Source organism: Squalius cephalus (genome assembly GCF_949319135.1).
Source record: "Squalius cephalus genome assembly, chromosome: 8".
NCBI classification, from domain to species: domain Eukaryota; kingdom Metazoa; phylum Chordata; class Actinopteri; order Cypriniformes; family Leuciscidae; genus Squalius; species Squalius cephalus.
Genome location: NC_137129.1, coordinates 21437362 through 21453500, shown reverse-complemented (window position 1 = coordinate 21453500; position 16139 = coordinate 21437362).

The window sequence follows — 16139 nt, the reverse complement described above, 5'->3', positions numbered from 1 at the left end:
CTACATGCCCACCAAATTTCATGTTCCCCGGTGCTTCGGTGTCCCTGGTATCGTTGACGAAAAATTCAGTAAGGTGACGGGAAAAAAAAAAAAAAAAAACTTTGACAATCCCTATATGACCGCTTTCGCTAGCTACGCTAGCGGCGGTCATAATGATATCTGCGAGGATTTCCAGTCCAGATTTAGACCGTACCATAGTACCGAGACTGCTCTCGTTAGAGTCACAAATGATTTGCTCTTATCATCCGATCGTGGTTGTATCTCTCTATTAGTGTTACTCGATCTTAGTGCTGCATTTGATACCATTGACCACAACATTCTTTTAAATAGACTAGAAAACTATGTTGGCATTAATGGAATTGCACTAGCATGGTTTAAATCATACTTATCTGACCGTTATCAGTTTGTAGCAGTAAATGAAGAGATGTCTTATCGATCACAAGTTCAGTATGGCGTACCACAAGGCTCAGTACTAGGACCGCTGCTGTTCACTCTGTACATGCTACCCTTAGGAGATATTAGGAGATATCATTAGGAAACATGGAATTAGCTTCCACTGTTATGCCGACGATACTCAGCTCTATATTTCTTCAAAACCTACCGAAACTTACCAATTCACTAAATTAACAGAATGCATAGCTGATATAAAAAACTGGTGACTCGTAATTTCCTACTTCTAAATTCTGAAAAAACAGAGATTCTAACTAGATGTACCGCATCGCGGTACAAAATATGACCGCCGCTCAGGCCTGCACTGGCTTTCCACAAAAATAAATGACGTGGAGTAATTTGGCTGTATTGCGTGTTTATGTATATACCTAAAAAAAGTAATAGTATGTGCATGTCTGTCTGTGTGTGTGTGTGTGTGTGTGTGTGTATGTGTGTGTGTTTGTGTATGTGTGTGTCTGTGTGTGTGTGTGTGTGTGTGTGTCTGTGCGTGTATGTATGTGTGCGTACATGTGTGCGCGTGTGTGTTTGTGTGTGTGTGTCTGTGCATGTGGATTTGTATGTGTGTGTATGGGTGTGTGTCTGTGCGTGTGGATGTCAGTGTGTGTGCATGCTTGCGTTTGTTTGTATTCCTGCATGTGTGTGTGTGACAGTATCATCCTAAACCAGCAACCCTTCGCTCAACAGCACCATCTACAGGCCGATGAGTGTACAGTCACTAAATGTGCACATAAATGAATTTATTTTATACCCCCCCATGGATGAAATTCTACGAAACTTAGCAGAGGATACCCCCAGAGGATGTCAAGTTAATCATACACATGAAATATGGTGCAGTTCTGAACATCTCCACTGAAGATAGGGGCGATTAAAGCAGAATAATATTGCATTTTCATTTTTTATGGGAGGGGCGCAAATCACAAATGAGTGATTATGGGCTAGGTTGATGTGGGCCCTTAAGAGCAACATACCATAAAAATTTCTTCATCCTCGGTGCCACGGTTCAGGTAGTTATTTAGGAAAAACTGCATTTTTTGGGGTTTGGGGGGGCCCAGCGCGGGGGGGGAGTGGCCCCCGGGGACCAAACGAAATTTTTCCGTAGAAGTGTAGTGGGGCTACATGCCCACCAAATTTCATGTTCCCCGGTGCTTCGGTGTCCCTGGTATCGTTGACGAAAAATTTACGGGGGCCCCAGCGCGGGGGGGGGGGAAGTGGCCCCCGGGGACCAAACGAAATTTTTCCGTAAAAGTCTAGTAGACCAACATACCATAAAAATTTCTTCATCCTCGGTGCCACGGTTCAGGTAGTTATTTAGGAAAAACTGCATTTTTTTGGTTTTTGGGGGGCCCAGCGCGGGGGGGGGAGTGGCCCCCGGGGACCAAACGAAATTTTTCCTTAGAAGTCTAGTGGGGCTACATGCCCACCAAATTTCATGTTCCCCGGTGCTTCGGTGTCCCTGGTATCGTTGACGAAAAATTTACGGGGGCCCCAGCGCGGGGGGGGGGAGGGGGGAGTGGCCCCCGGGGACCAAACGAAATTTTTCCGTAAAAGTCTAGTAGACCAACATACCATAAAAATTTCTTCATCCTCGGTGCCACGGTTCAGGTAGTTATTTAGGAAAAACTGCATTTTTTTGGGTTTGGGGGGGCCCAGCGCGGGGGGGGAGTGGCCCCCGGGGACCAAACGAAATTTTTCCTTAGAAGTCTAGTGGGGCTACATGCCCACCAAATTTCATGTTCCCCGGTGCTTCGGTTTCCCTGGTATCGTTGACGAAAAATTTACGGGGGCCCCAGCGCGCGGGGGGAAGTGGCCCCCGGGGACCAAACGAAATTTTTCCGTAAAAGTCTAGTAGACCAACATACCATAAAAATTTCTTCATCCTCGGTGCCACGGTTCAGGTAGTTATTTAGGAAAAACTGCATTTTTTGGGCTATGCTAGCGGCGGTCATAATTATTGGACAAAAAACTTCCTCACGTAATAACCTAGAATACTGTCTAACACTTGATGGCTGCTCTGTCAAGTCTTCGTCGTCGGTTAGGAACCTGGGTGTGCTCTTTGATACCAATCTTTCATTTGAAAGTCACGTGTCTAGTATCTGTAAAACCACATTTTTCCATCTTAAAAATATATCTAAATTACGCCATATGCTCTCATTGACAAATGCGGAACAATTAGTTAATGCTTTCATGACATCAAGGCTAGATTATTGTAATGCTCTACTGGGTGGTTGCCCTGCACGCTTAATAAACAAACTACAGCTAGTTCAAAACGCAGCAGCTCGAGTTCTTACCAGAACCAGGAAGTATGACCATATTAGCCCAGTTCTGTCAAAACTGCATTGGCTCCCTATTAAACATTGCATCAATTTTAAAATATTGCTGATTACTTACAAAGCACTAAATAGTTTAGCTCCGCAGTACTTGAGAGAGCTCTTAACGCATTATAGTCCTTCGCGTCTATTGCGATCTCAAAATTCCAGCCAGTTGATAATACCTAGAATATCAAAATCGACTGCTGGCGGTAGATCCTTTTCCTATTTAGCACCAAAACTCTGGAACAATCTTCCTAACATTGTCCGGGAAGCAGACACACTTTGTCAGTTCAAAGCAAGATTAAAGACACATCTCTTTGACCTAGCATTCACATAATACATTAGAGACTTCTATAATTCAATGTTAGGCTGCATAGATTAGGTCAGCTGGAAACGGGAACACTTCCCATAAATCCTGATGTACTCGTTACATCATAAGAAGAATGGCATCTATGCTAATTTTAGTGTCTTTGTTTATCCCGAGGTCTTCCCGCAGCCTGCCGGACCCGATGTCAACGCAGTGCTGAAGTGCCAACTAGTCTCTCCCTATGGAGGATCCCTTTGCCACTCTACAGATAAAACGTCATCTGGAAAACTCAATTTGCGTAGCTACCCCGAATTGATAAAATAAAATAAAATTCTGTATCAAAACTATAAGGAAACACCAGTACTTTGTTTAGGCTTGGTTTGTAGGGAATTACAAACCTGCGCACATATATTCAAACACACTTAAAGGTAGGGTAGGTAGGAATTTTATAAAAAACTTTTTTCCAAATTTGTTTAAACTTTCTATATATATCAATACATAATTAAAATGTAAGTACTCTGAAAAAAAAGAGTATAAAAATCGAGTGACTCTAGACCGTTTAATCTGCATTAAACACAGCTCATTATTTCCATTCGGGACGAAACAAAGGATTGGCTTAGGCGACTGTCACTCTCTCTCGCAATGGCAACCACCCTTTTGCCACGGGATCTGCCCACTTGCGCGCGCACGTTTGATTTGAGGAATTCAAGAGGCACGGAACCTAGGAATAGCAAAACAATGGCAGAGAAAGAGCAATCAAAATTCACATTACCGGCATATGCAGTTAGCGAAGGCAAACAAGGCAAAAAAGGAAGACAGTACTAGAAAAGGTAATGAACAAAAAGTCTTTGAATAAACAAGGAAATAAAACGCGTGTCAATATCGGCGTGGCTTTCCAGCGACCACCCCGTCCTCGGCCTCTACTTCCTCGGACCCTAGTTGCACGCCACGGCCTCTTGCACGACCTCCTCTGCTTATAGCCCTCAACCACGGACCTGTCCTCGAGCTGACGATGCGGTACTTGTCTCTGGAGTGTAGTCCTCATCAGAGTCAACAATGTTTTCATCATGTAAACTCTTACATGCAGATAGAGGTGGGAGATATAGCCTATCGTTTAGACGATAATATCCAAATTGTTGGACGATATGCAAAATTGGGATATCGAATATTTCATAATTTGTACAATCTGACCCCCCAAACATGAAAAGAGCTGAAAGAAGTTAAAGAGAAAACAAATAACGCACACTATAACATTCTAAACAATTATATGTAGGGATTTTTAAAGGGGCATTCCACCCATTTGAACATTGTTTTTTATTTAAAGTGGGTCATATATGTAGTCGAAATGTAAAATAAATTTTGAATTTGGTACCTTCGTGACCGAGGAAAGACAAAAAATAACTTCAGGACGCATTTGTATGAAAGACAACAACTCCCACTATGCACCACATTGCACAGCTCCGCAAGCCACTCCCACTAATCCAGAAAGCGCATATCTGCCTATAAGAGAAATCACTCTTCCGTCTACAAGGCTAGCTACCACCAGAGCTTGAAATTCATTTCACATTCACACAAAATGTCTAGTTAGTTGGCGAACTCATTAGTGCATTACTCCTCGTTTGTATTTCTTTCGAAAAGGTGAATTATTGCATGGTACCTGGATGTTCAGTCAGAACATATGCGGTGCGAAACTAGGATAGTTCTCAACACAAACGTCCGTGTCCTCGTCTGATTCAGAGATTTCGTCCAGGAGAAATTGTCATCGTTGAAATTCTTTGCCGCAGACGGACTCTATCTCTGTGTTCGTAGTTGCATCTTACAGTCTATGAGTTGCATAGTGAGATCACCGGCACCACCAGTCCGCCCTAACTCGAGCCAGTCCGGGCTCCTCGTCCGCGGCAGGTAGGTCTTCTGCCTCGGCTGCTCTTCGCTATAATGCGGCTTGTAAAGGTAGCCACAAACACCTGATTCAAGCATCAGACTTCCGAAATCCTCTTCTTCTATATCATATTGAGCACTCTCCTCCGCTTTTGTCATTACTTTACATCTGTCTCCACAGCGCCTGTTAGCTTAGCTTCAAACAAGATGGAGGATATTGCTTTCAGTTTCAGAGAGTAAAGTCCCACCCACTGATCTGTAATAGGTCTGTAGCGTGAGCGGGTCCCGCCCCCTGGGAAAGATGAGGAACTAGTGCTTGTAGTCTCAACAGAAATCCCCCCCCTCTTACACTTCCTCCTACAATGACGCAAAATGACGATTTTTGCGTCATTGTAGGAGGAAGTGTAAAAGGTAAATAACGGATTTCTCCCGTCTCAGGGGAAAATGAGAGAGTGTTGCACGACCATTCAATAGTATGACTGGGTTTCTAACAATGCAAAGCTTAATGCAAATGGGTGGAGTGTCCCTTTAATACTGTATAGGGCAGTACTATCCCCGGAAGCAACCTCCGATGGTCCCGTGTCGTCAAAAACGCACATTCATACGTAAATTCGAAATAGTGCGCGCAGAAGCACATGCGCAAAACCGTTTTTAAAATGATATATGAATTATTTTTATTTTATCATATGTCATTTTACAAAAGGACATTTTACAAACCTACGTTTTGCGCATGTGCTCCTGCACGCACTTTTCCAGTCACAACACAGCAATCAGAGGAGGACGCGCTGAAAACTCTAATGCTGTTCTCTTCCTTCATAACTCGTACTGAGAAGGTTTGAGTTGCAAAGGAATTTGTGATTCACCTGTTCAACCACATCAAAGTTTCGTAATTAGTAAGTCCGTGCTTTTTCTCTTTTTGTTCTTATGTGCTGAAGGGCCGCTGTGCATTGGTGAAACGGTGTTTGTAGCCTACGTGAAGAGCTCTTTTCCAAAACGCCATAAACCTAAAAAGCTGCCTCAAAGAACCAGCAAAAGTAATGATTATGAATGTGTAAAATATTGCAATAAGACATTTTAATTGTTTATTAATTTCTGTGTCGGCTGCAAAGATGAAGTTGACGATAGGCTATTGACTCGCGATCTTCGCAGTAGGCTAGTGAACGCAACGGAGAAATGCACATTTATTACATAGTTTTATTTTATTTTTGGATGCTTTTGTTTAGAACCAGATTTCTGTAAATATATTTCACATTTTTTAGGCCTGTGAGGCGAGGCTACGGTTCGGTTCATGATGATATAATCTCCAGTTCAAGCACCTTATGTTGTGATTGATAGCCTATATTTACTTTTATGTATTAAATCCAGGAAATTGGTTAATGAAAAAAATATTAAAATTAAGATACAATTAATACAAAACGAAATTCGTTTTAAAGAAATGCTTTGTGCTTTCTGTTTTGAGGTCTCTGTGAAAGTTTGAAAGTCTTAGTGCTGCTTTCAGAGCGCGTCCATAATGGAGAACTGTCATGTAATATTGTTTTTTCCTCATAAATGCAAACATGAAAAATAAAAGACAAAAGACTTTTTTAAAAAGACAAACCATACATTTTTGAAAAAAAAAAAAAAAAAAAAGATGGATTTATAGCGTTTTGGGGAAAAAATGGATGGATTTATAGCGTTTTGAAAATTTTTTTTTTTTACTTTGAATTGATCATCAACAATATTGTTGTTTGATTTAATAATCACTGTTGCAAGAAGTGCCTAGTTAAGTTTTTTTTTTTTTTTTGTAAGTGGAAAAAGTAGGGGCTACCACAGATTCTGTTTAGTTAGCTCCTTTATTGTTTTTTCTATAGCCTACAATAATAGGTCAAATGCAGCAAGTCAAAAGACCAACTGGACCTTCTTTGCCAGTTTGCACACATTTCTTTGAAGGATGGCAAAAATATCGCCTGAATATCGATATCGAGATATTGGAAAAAAATATCGAGATATTCATTTTTGTCAATATCTCCCACCCCTACATGCAGAACACCATATATGTTATAAATCTTACACGAAATTCATCTTCATCACAATGTAACTGATGGTAATGGAAAAACGTGTATCAGTGCAACCTGTTTTTAGCTTTGCCTTATAGATATAACTAGCTCGTTAGCGAATCAAAAAATATATATTTTAAACTTTACCAATATCATGCTATAGTGAGTACTAAAATACATCTTATTTGTTTATATTCATAATGATAAAGTTAGATTTTTTTATTACATGTGATTCTGACATGATGCCACTACATGCACTGTGCTCCTTCCTCTCGGCTCGTCTCAGGTGAATAATGCGTCTTCAGCTCAGCGGTCGGAGTCGCGCGTTCATGTGTTTTGGGGGCGTGGCTTTGGAAGGAGCCCAGAAGGGAGGGGGTGGAGTGAATGGAAATAATGAGCTGTCTTTAAAACAGTCGTGAGAGGTCTACAGACACTCGATTTTTATACTTTGATACTTTGATATATAAATAAAGTTTAAACAAATTTGGAAAATAAGTTTTTTAGACAATTCCTACCTACCCTACCTTTAACTATAGAACCAATTCTTAATTCGCATGTGAACGCCATCAGCGTTTCTCACAGGTTCGCGTTTAAAGTTTGTGTAGAGAGAATGGTGTCGTCTTAGCGGCCCCTAATTTAATAACAAATGATCGTTGCGACGGAAGCAAATCAATCAAAACTAACTTTAGCTGGAAAATAACTTTATTAAAGAACCGCTATAAAGCCAATACAATCTTACCTTAAATTATACGTTTATCTCTGTAAAGCTGCTTTGAAACAATCTACATTGTTAAAAGCGCTATATAAATGAAGATGACTTGACTTGACTTTACAAACTGATAACGGTCAGATAAGTATGGTTTTACCCATGCTAGTGCAATTCAACTAATGCCAACATAATTTCGAGTCCATTCAAAAGAATGTTGTGGTCAATGGTATCAAATGCAGCACTAAGATCCAGTAACACTGTGCAAAAGGCTGTGAAGATTAAGAGCGATGTAGCGCTAGACATTATTTGGGGACTTTTATTATGAAAGCGTTACGTGCGCATGAGCGCGGAAGCAAACAAATCCTCACAGAGCAACGCATATCGCCTCAGACGGCAGTTTATCTCATCCACGGGCGCTGGAGAAGACTAATAATATTGGTTATCAGCCTCGGATTGAGTGTGCATTGTGCTTCTGTGCGTCTTATAAGAGTGAGTACGGTTTGCATTGCTGATCTAGGCTCGTTGTGTTATGATGCAGTTATCGGCTGTGTGCTGTTATGGCACGATGCCAATTCATCCGTGCTTTACCTCATAACTTATATGTCGATCTACAGTGTTCATAGATAATGTTTATGATGTTAAAATAATTCATGTAGATAAATAATAACAGTAAACGATGGAAGATATAATTGTGAGTTTAAAAGTAACATAATGCTTGTCAATATGACGTTATATTTTGTGTTCATGCATTATTATGTTCATGTATGAGGGGAGGAGTCAATAGATTGTATATTAGTGCTATGATAATGTGGCATATGTAAGAGTGCTAACATAGTAATGTGTAATAGTGTTGCTGTTGTTAGAGTGCTGCTCTTTGTCTGTTACAGGGAAACCACATCAAAATACCAGCACAATTAATATGTTACACTCTCATCCGATCAAGACTGTGCCCCTTGTGCCCACATCTCTATGATCGCTTGACACTCGCTTTCACCTAAACGCTCCTAAAGCCCATTACGGTATACACGCCTCCTTCTCTGTCCCTCAGAGTTATTGATTAATGTGTGTTAACGGTTGGCTCCCCCCTCTGATGTTCATCTTCTCATACCTGTCATAATAAACCATTCAAGTTGATCACTCATCTCTGTCGTGTTCTGACCGACACACCTAGTACACTGCTAAACACACCTGAAACCAGCCCTTATCATCTATAAGAGTAGCCTTCGCTACATTTGTGGTCCTTCGAGCCGGATAAGCAGCTGTGCTGGGAATATGCAGCAGAGTGATGAAGCATCATGGCCCACGCGGCCCAAACGTCAGTTAAGACAACCATACTATTTGATGGATTATGATGTCAGTACAGTGCGGCCGAAGATACGTGGCCCACCACATGTCAGCCCAGTGCCATACACGCCTGAAGTGGATGAGTGGAGCCCCCAGCCTCGTGTTAAGTGGAGTAGGGCCCCCAATGTACAGGACGATTTCCCCCCCAGCTCAGAGGAGAGCTTTAACGACACCAGCCTAGGATGGCAACATACCCATCCGCCCTACACTGAAGAGGGAGCAGGGCAGAGTGGGCTACATCGAGAGCGCGGGCAGTACAGTTTTGCGTCCTCTCACGAAGCTAGAGGGGATTCGCGTGAGTTAACAGCCTCAGCCAGAGTGCTGGCAGCAGCACAGCACGATCAGTTTTTCGAGCAATGGCCAATGCCACCCCTTCCTTTACCAGCCGACTCGTTAGCGATAGGGGAGGATGAGTATGATGAGGGACTGCCACCTCCACCATGGCCTTCGTCTGATTACCCTCCACCTTCTGCGGTTGCCGAGGAGCAGCGTATGGTCACCGTGATAGACTGAATGAGGAGTGAGTTACAGCTAATGAGGGACAGTGTGACTTCCAGCGTCACAGTCCATACTCGGCCACATTCTACCCCTCGTAGCTTAAACCCCCCGAAGCCTAGACAAGGTCCTGATCAGCACGACATCCGGTCCTACACCCCGGGGCCAGAACCCTCCATGCCCATCTCACGTCCGCAGCCCAGTATGTATCACACAGATGCGGGATCCTCAACTCAGTACCCAGCCAGGCCTGATACAAGCCAACCACACCCCACTCGAGGCAGGCAGTTCTCGCCAGTATCGGCAACTCTGGGAGGAGGAGAGTACAGGGGGCCAGCACCAAGAATTCCTTTCTTCGTCCATAAGGACCCGATGGAGTTCTCTCGTCTTAAACTAGCCCTAACAAACCTGCTACCCACCGACGCTACAGAGCTTTTTAAGTATCAGATTCTGGTGGATCACATAAAACTTGAAGAGGCCTGTCTCATTGCCGATTCCTTTATTAACTCGCCTAGGCCATACACTGACACCATGGCAGCCTTGACAGAGAAGTTCGGTCAGCCGCACCATGTAGCCTTGCAGAGGATCGCTGCAGTGATGGATTCTTCTGAGATCAGAAGAGGAGATGTAGCTGCCTTTGAGAAGTTCTCTCTGCATGTGCAGTCACTCGTGGGCATGTTACAGACACTGGGCCCAGATGGAGAAGTCGAGCTGAGATGTGGCTCACATGTGGCCCGACTCCTCACCAAGCTTCCAATGGAGATGAGAGCGAACTTCAGGCGTCAGATGTTCCATCGTCCCGGACACACTCATACACTGCTCGACCTGGCGGAATGGCTTCGATACGAGTCGTGGTGCCAAGGTTATGATAACCCTTCAGACATCCGTACCCAGGGGCCGTCAGGCTACCGAGTCGAGAAGCGACGCAGCAAGCCAGCAGCTACAGTGCTACATGGAGCAGAGAGCTATCCGTCGAACCGGGGATTGAGACAGGAGGGTCAGAGCTCATCTGCGCCAAAATGGAAGAGCAAATCAAAACCCTACTGTCCATACTGTGAGGGCACAGAGCACTTCTTGAATAGGTGTCCAGTGATTCAGAGACTCACCAAAGAGGAAGTCATAGAGTGGATCAAGATTAATAAGAGATGTTGGAGATGCGGGAGAGCACATCAGGCAGCGCAATGTGACCTCAAGAAACTCTGTGAGGTGTGTCAAGGGAAGCATCTGCGAGTCTTGCATGACACCAACGCACGCCCCAAGGCTGAGCCGCCGAAGGCTGAAAGCTGTCTGGTGAGCACTAGTACTGAGGTTCTCTACCTGGACAGACCATCGGCCCACTCTTGTGTTCTGCTGAAAGTTGTTAGAGTTCTCCTGCGCAACAGGGACAGGACACTAGACACTTACGCAGTTCTAGACGATGGTTCAGAGCGCACAATGCTCCTCCCCGAGGCAGTGGATAAATTAGGCCTGCAGAAGAAACCTGAGGACCTTGCTCTCCGTACGATTAGACAGGAGGTACAAACCCTGAAGGGAGCCGCTGTCTCGTTCAAGATCTCGGCCTCTACCAATCCAAAGAGAACATTTCGGATAGTGGAGGCCTTCACCTCTCAACGTTTGGGTTTAGCTGACCACTCCTACCCAATCGCCTGCTTGAAGAGGAAGTATAAGCACCTGGCAGATCTTCCCCTCGAGACATTTGATCACGTTAAGCCGCTCGTGTTAATTGGTGCTGACTACCCCCATCTACTTACCCCTATTGAGCCGGTGAGAATGGGCCCTCCTGGAGTTCCGGCGGCCATTTGTACGAGACTGGGATGGATGCTTCAAGGACCCGCACACCTTACACAGTGGGCATCAAGTAGCCAGCAGTGTCTCTTCACTTGTGTCTCACCCCAGACGACAGAGCTGATGCAGAATGTGGAGAAGCTGTGGAAGATGGACACCTTGCCATACCAGAGTGGTAAACTGGCAATTAGGTCTAAGCAGGATAAGGAAGCAGTGGAGCTCCTAGAGGCCAAGACGAGGCGAGTACAGGTCGCAGGTGTCCACAGATATGCCACACCTCTGCTACGGAAGCGAGACATTCCCCCTGTCCAAGCTCCTAAGGAAGCCGTTCTACCCAGCCTCAGGAGTCTGGAGAGACGCTTGGCCCGGGACCCCCTACGAGCCGATGAGTACTGTGCTGCGATCCACAAGTTGGTGGAGACGGGAGCAGTTAAGAAGATTGACCTAAGGGAAGTCTCAACCACAGATGAGTCGTGGTATATACCCCACCATTTAGTGACCCATAACGGAAAGAGTCGTTTGGTCTTTAATTGCTCCTTCCAATTCCGAGGTCGAAGCCTCAGTGATACCCTCCTTCCTGGACCAACATTGGGAGCCTCTCTTCTGGGCGTTTTACTGCGCTTCAGGGAACATGCAGTAGCAGTCAGTGGTGACATCAGAGGCATGTTCCACCAGGTTCAGCTCTTACCAGAAGATCGGTCGCTCCTCAGGTTTATCTGGAGGGACATGAAGTGTGAAAACCCCCCTGATGTCTTGGAGTGGCAGGTCTTACCATTTGGCACTGCGTGTTCACCGTGTTGCGCCACTTTCGCTCTCCAGATGCATGCGAGAGAACATGGGGGTCCAGTAGAAGGAGTAAAGCATTCAGTGGAGAACTGTTTCTACGTGGACAATTGTCTTCAGAGTGTGCACACAGCAGAGGAAGCTAAGGAGCTGGTTGACCGACTCAGGGAAGTGCTAGCATCTGGAGGGTTTGAGATCAGGCAGTGGGCCTGCAACATACCTGATGTCCTTAGGCACCTACCTGCAGAGGCGAGGTCCGACAGCATGGAGCGATGGCTTTCGCACGAGGAACCTGGACATTCAGAACCGGCCCTCGGACTCAGCTGGCACTGGGAGACAGACACCTTAGGCTACAAGAGCCGGCCTCTGGAGTATGGAGCACTCACAATGAGAAACGTTTACAAGGTGTTGGCCCGACAATATGACCCTCTGGGATTCATCGCACCTTACACGACCAGCGCCAAGATAATCGTCCAGGGTATGTGGGACAAGCCGTGTGACTGGGATGACCCACTTATCCCTCAAGATCTGCAGAAGGCATGGAAGGAGTGGGAATCAGAGTTACACCTGCTGCCACGCATCTCATTATTCCGACACTATACTCCAGCTCTAACCGATCAGATGGTTGCTTCCAGACAGATCCACGTGTTCAGTGGCGCCTCGGAAAGGGCCTACGGATCAGTCTCTTATCTGAGAACAAAAGATACCCAGGGACGGGTATACCTGGCATTCTTGGTGGCTAGATCCAGGGGTAGCACCCCGGCGACAACATTCCATTCCCCGCCTCGAGCTCTGTGGTGCCTTGACAGCTGCTCAATTGGCAAAGACGTTAGAGAGAGAACTGACGTTGAAGACGGATCGGACAATCCTCTGGAGCGATTCGACAACAGTGTTAACCTGGTTACAGTCGGAGTCATGCCGCTTCAAGGTTTTCGTGGGTACACGTGTCTCTGAGATCCAGGAGCTGACAGGAGAGAGTACCTGGCGCTATGTTGACTTTGCGCAAAACCCGGCAGATGATGTGACTCGTGTAAAGACCTTGGCAGAATTGGCTGTGCCTAACCGCTGGAGCCAAGGGCCGTCCTTCCTCCTCAAGGGACCTGCTGAATGGCCATCCTCACCAGGAGAGGTACCAGAAGAGGATGTCACAGAATATAAGAAGTTTGCTTCGTGTGGAGTGATATCTAGAGCAGATAGACAGGAGACCCACCTGGGCCAGCCATACGAGTCCTGGAAGGAAATGGTTGAGGCTGTAGCGCAGGAGGTACATGGGGTGGCAGACCAAGATGAGTCCTTGATAGCAGCAGACTACCAGCAGGCAGAGCTGACCATCTTCCGGAGAGTTCAGGCTGAGTGCTTTCCAGAGGAGTTGCGTCACCTGAAGGCAGGGAAAGCGGTACTTCGAAGTAGTCGTCTCCTTACCCTGTCCCCGGAGCTGGACCCCGACGAGGGAATTATACGAGTTGGAGGAAGACTCCGACGTGCCGAATGGTTGGACCCTGCATCCAGCAACAAAACTCCTTATCCAGGACTACGATGAACGTCTCTGTCATCCGGGTCCTGAGCGGGTTTTTGCAGAGATGCGCCGGGTCTTCTGGATTCTCCGTGGCAGGGAGGCAGTTCGGAGGGTGCAACACCAGTGCAAGGAGTGCCGAAGGTGGAAATCTAAGCCGCTGGTCCCGAAGATGGCCGACCTACCTGTGGCCCGTCTACACTTATACAAACCGCCGTTTTACTCTACGGGTGTCGACTGCTTCGGGCCTTTTCAAGTCAAAATCGGACGACGCTCCGAAAAGAGATGGGGTATCATCTATAAGTGTCTTACCACCCGGGCGGTGCATCTAGACATCCTGCACAGTATGGACGCAGACTCCTTCCTGATGAGCCTCAGGCGGTTCATCGCTCGCCGAGGGACTCCAGCTGAACTCTATTCCGACCAGGGTACGAACTTCAAGGCAGGAGAGAAGGAGCTCCGTGAGTCTTTTAACAGCATGTCTCCAGACCTCCAACGACTCCTAGCCAAGCAGAAGATTGATTTCCACTTCAACCCCCCCGCAGCTCCTCACTTCGGGGGAACATGGGAGAGGGAGATCAAGTCTGTCAAGACTGCGCTGTATACTGTCATAGGAGTTCAACCTATCTCTGAGGAGGTACTACATACTATCTTACTGGAGGTAGAGGCAATACTGAATACCAAACCTTTGGGCTATACCTCATCCAGTGTTGCTGACTTGGATGCCGTGACTCCTAATGTCCTCCTGATGGGGCGGCTTGATGGAGCACTGCCACCAGTTGTCTACCCTAAGAGCGAGGGACTAAGCCGGCGGAGATGGCGACACTGCCAAGTTATGGCAGATCACTTCTGGGCAAGGTTCATTAGGTGCTACCTGCCAACCCTCCAATCCAGGCAGAAGTGGCATGGTGCCCCAGCTGATCTGACAGTGGATTCAGTAGTTCTGTTGGTGGACCCCCAGTTTCCCAGGGCACTTTGGCCAGTTGGCAGGGTGGTTAAAGTACATCTGAGTGCGGATGGTCATGTGCGATCCGCGGACGTGCAAGTCAAAGATAAAGTGTATACCCGGCCAGTTGCCCGGCTTATTACTCTTCCAGTCATCCCAGATGCTGAGGATGAGGAATGCCCTCCAACGGTTTCAAATTTAGGATAAGCCTTTTACGTGAGCAAATTGCACGCAATTTGGGGGCGGCTGTCCAAAAGGCTGTGAAGATTAAGAGCGATGTAGCGCTAGACATTATTTGGGGACTTTTATTATGAAAGCGTTACGTGCGCACGAGCGCGGAAGCAAACAAATCCTCACAGAGCAACGCATATCGCCTCAGACGGCAGTTTATCTCATCCACGGGCGCTGGAGAAGACTAATAATATTGGTTATCAGCCTCGGATTGAGTGTGTATTGTGCTTCTGTGCGTCTTATAAGAGTGAGTACTGTTTGCTGATCTAGGTTCGTTGTGTTATGATGCAATTATCGGCTGTGTGCTGTTATGGCACGATGCCAATTCATCAGTGCTTTACCTCATAACTTATATGTCGATCTACAGTGTTCATAGATAATGTTTATGATGTTAAAATAATTCATGTAGATAAATAATAACAGTAAACGATGGAAGATATAATTGTGAGTTTAAAAGTAACATAATGCTTGTCAATATGACGTTATATTTTGTGTTCATGCATTATTATGTTCATGTATGAGGGGAGGAGTCAATAGATTGTATATTAGTGCTATGATAATGTGGCATATGTAAGAGTGCTAACATAGTAATGTGTAATAGTGTTGCTGTTGTTAGAGTGCTGCTCTTTGTCTGTTACAGGGAAACCACATCAAAATACCAGCACAATTCATACGTTACACTCTCATCCGATCAAGACTGTGCTCCTTGTGCCCACATCTCTATGATCGCTTGACACTCGCTTTCACCTAAACGCTCCTAAAGCCCATTAGAGTTATTGATTAATGTGTGTTAACGGTCGGCTCCCCCCTCTGATGTTCATCTTCTCATACCTGTCATAATAAACCATTCAAGTTGATCACTCATCTCTGTCGTGTTCTGACCGACACACCTAGTACACTGCTAAACACACCTGAAACCAGCCCTTATCATCTATAAGAGTAGCCTTCGCTACAAACACTAATAGTGAGATACAACCACCATCGGATGATAAAAGCAAATCATTTGTAACTCTAATGAGAGCAGTCTCAGTACTATGATATGGTCTAAATCCTGACTGGAAATCCTCGCAGATACCATTTCAAACAAACACAGAATATGACATCCTTGTTTTGTTCACTCATTGGGCTACATCTTTGGTTCAATGTCATTTGAATTCGTTTAAACTTTTTAAATGCTTTTCTGATTAAATAAATTGTGTTGGTCCTGCATTAGACAACCCATCAGAGAATAAACATGAAACGTATAATAAAAAAAAAACACACACACTAGATAACAAAATATTAATAATATTAATTAATATTATTTAAGAAAAAAAAATCTACAGTATTTCGAGGCAAAGATACCAAAATAAA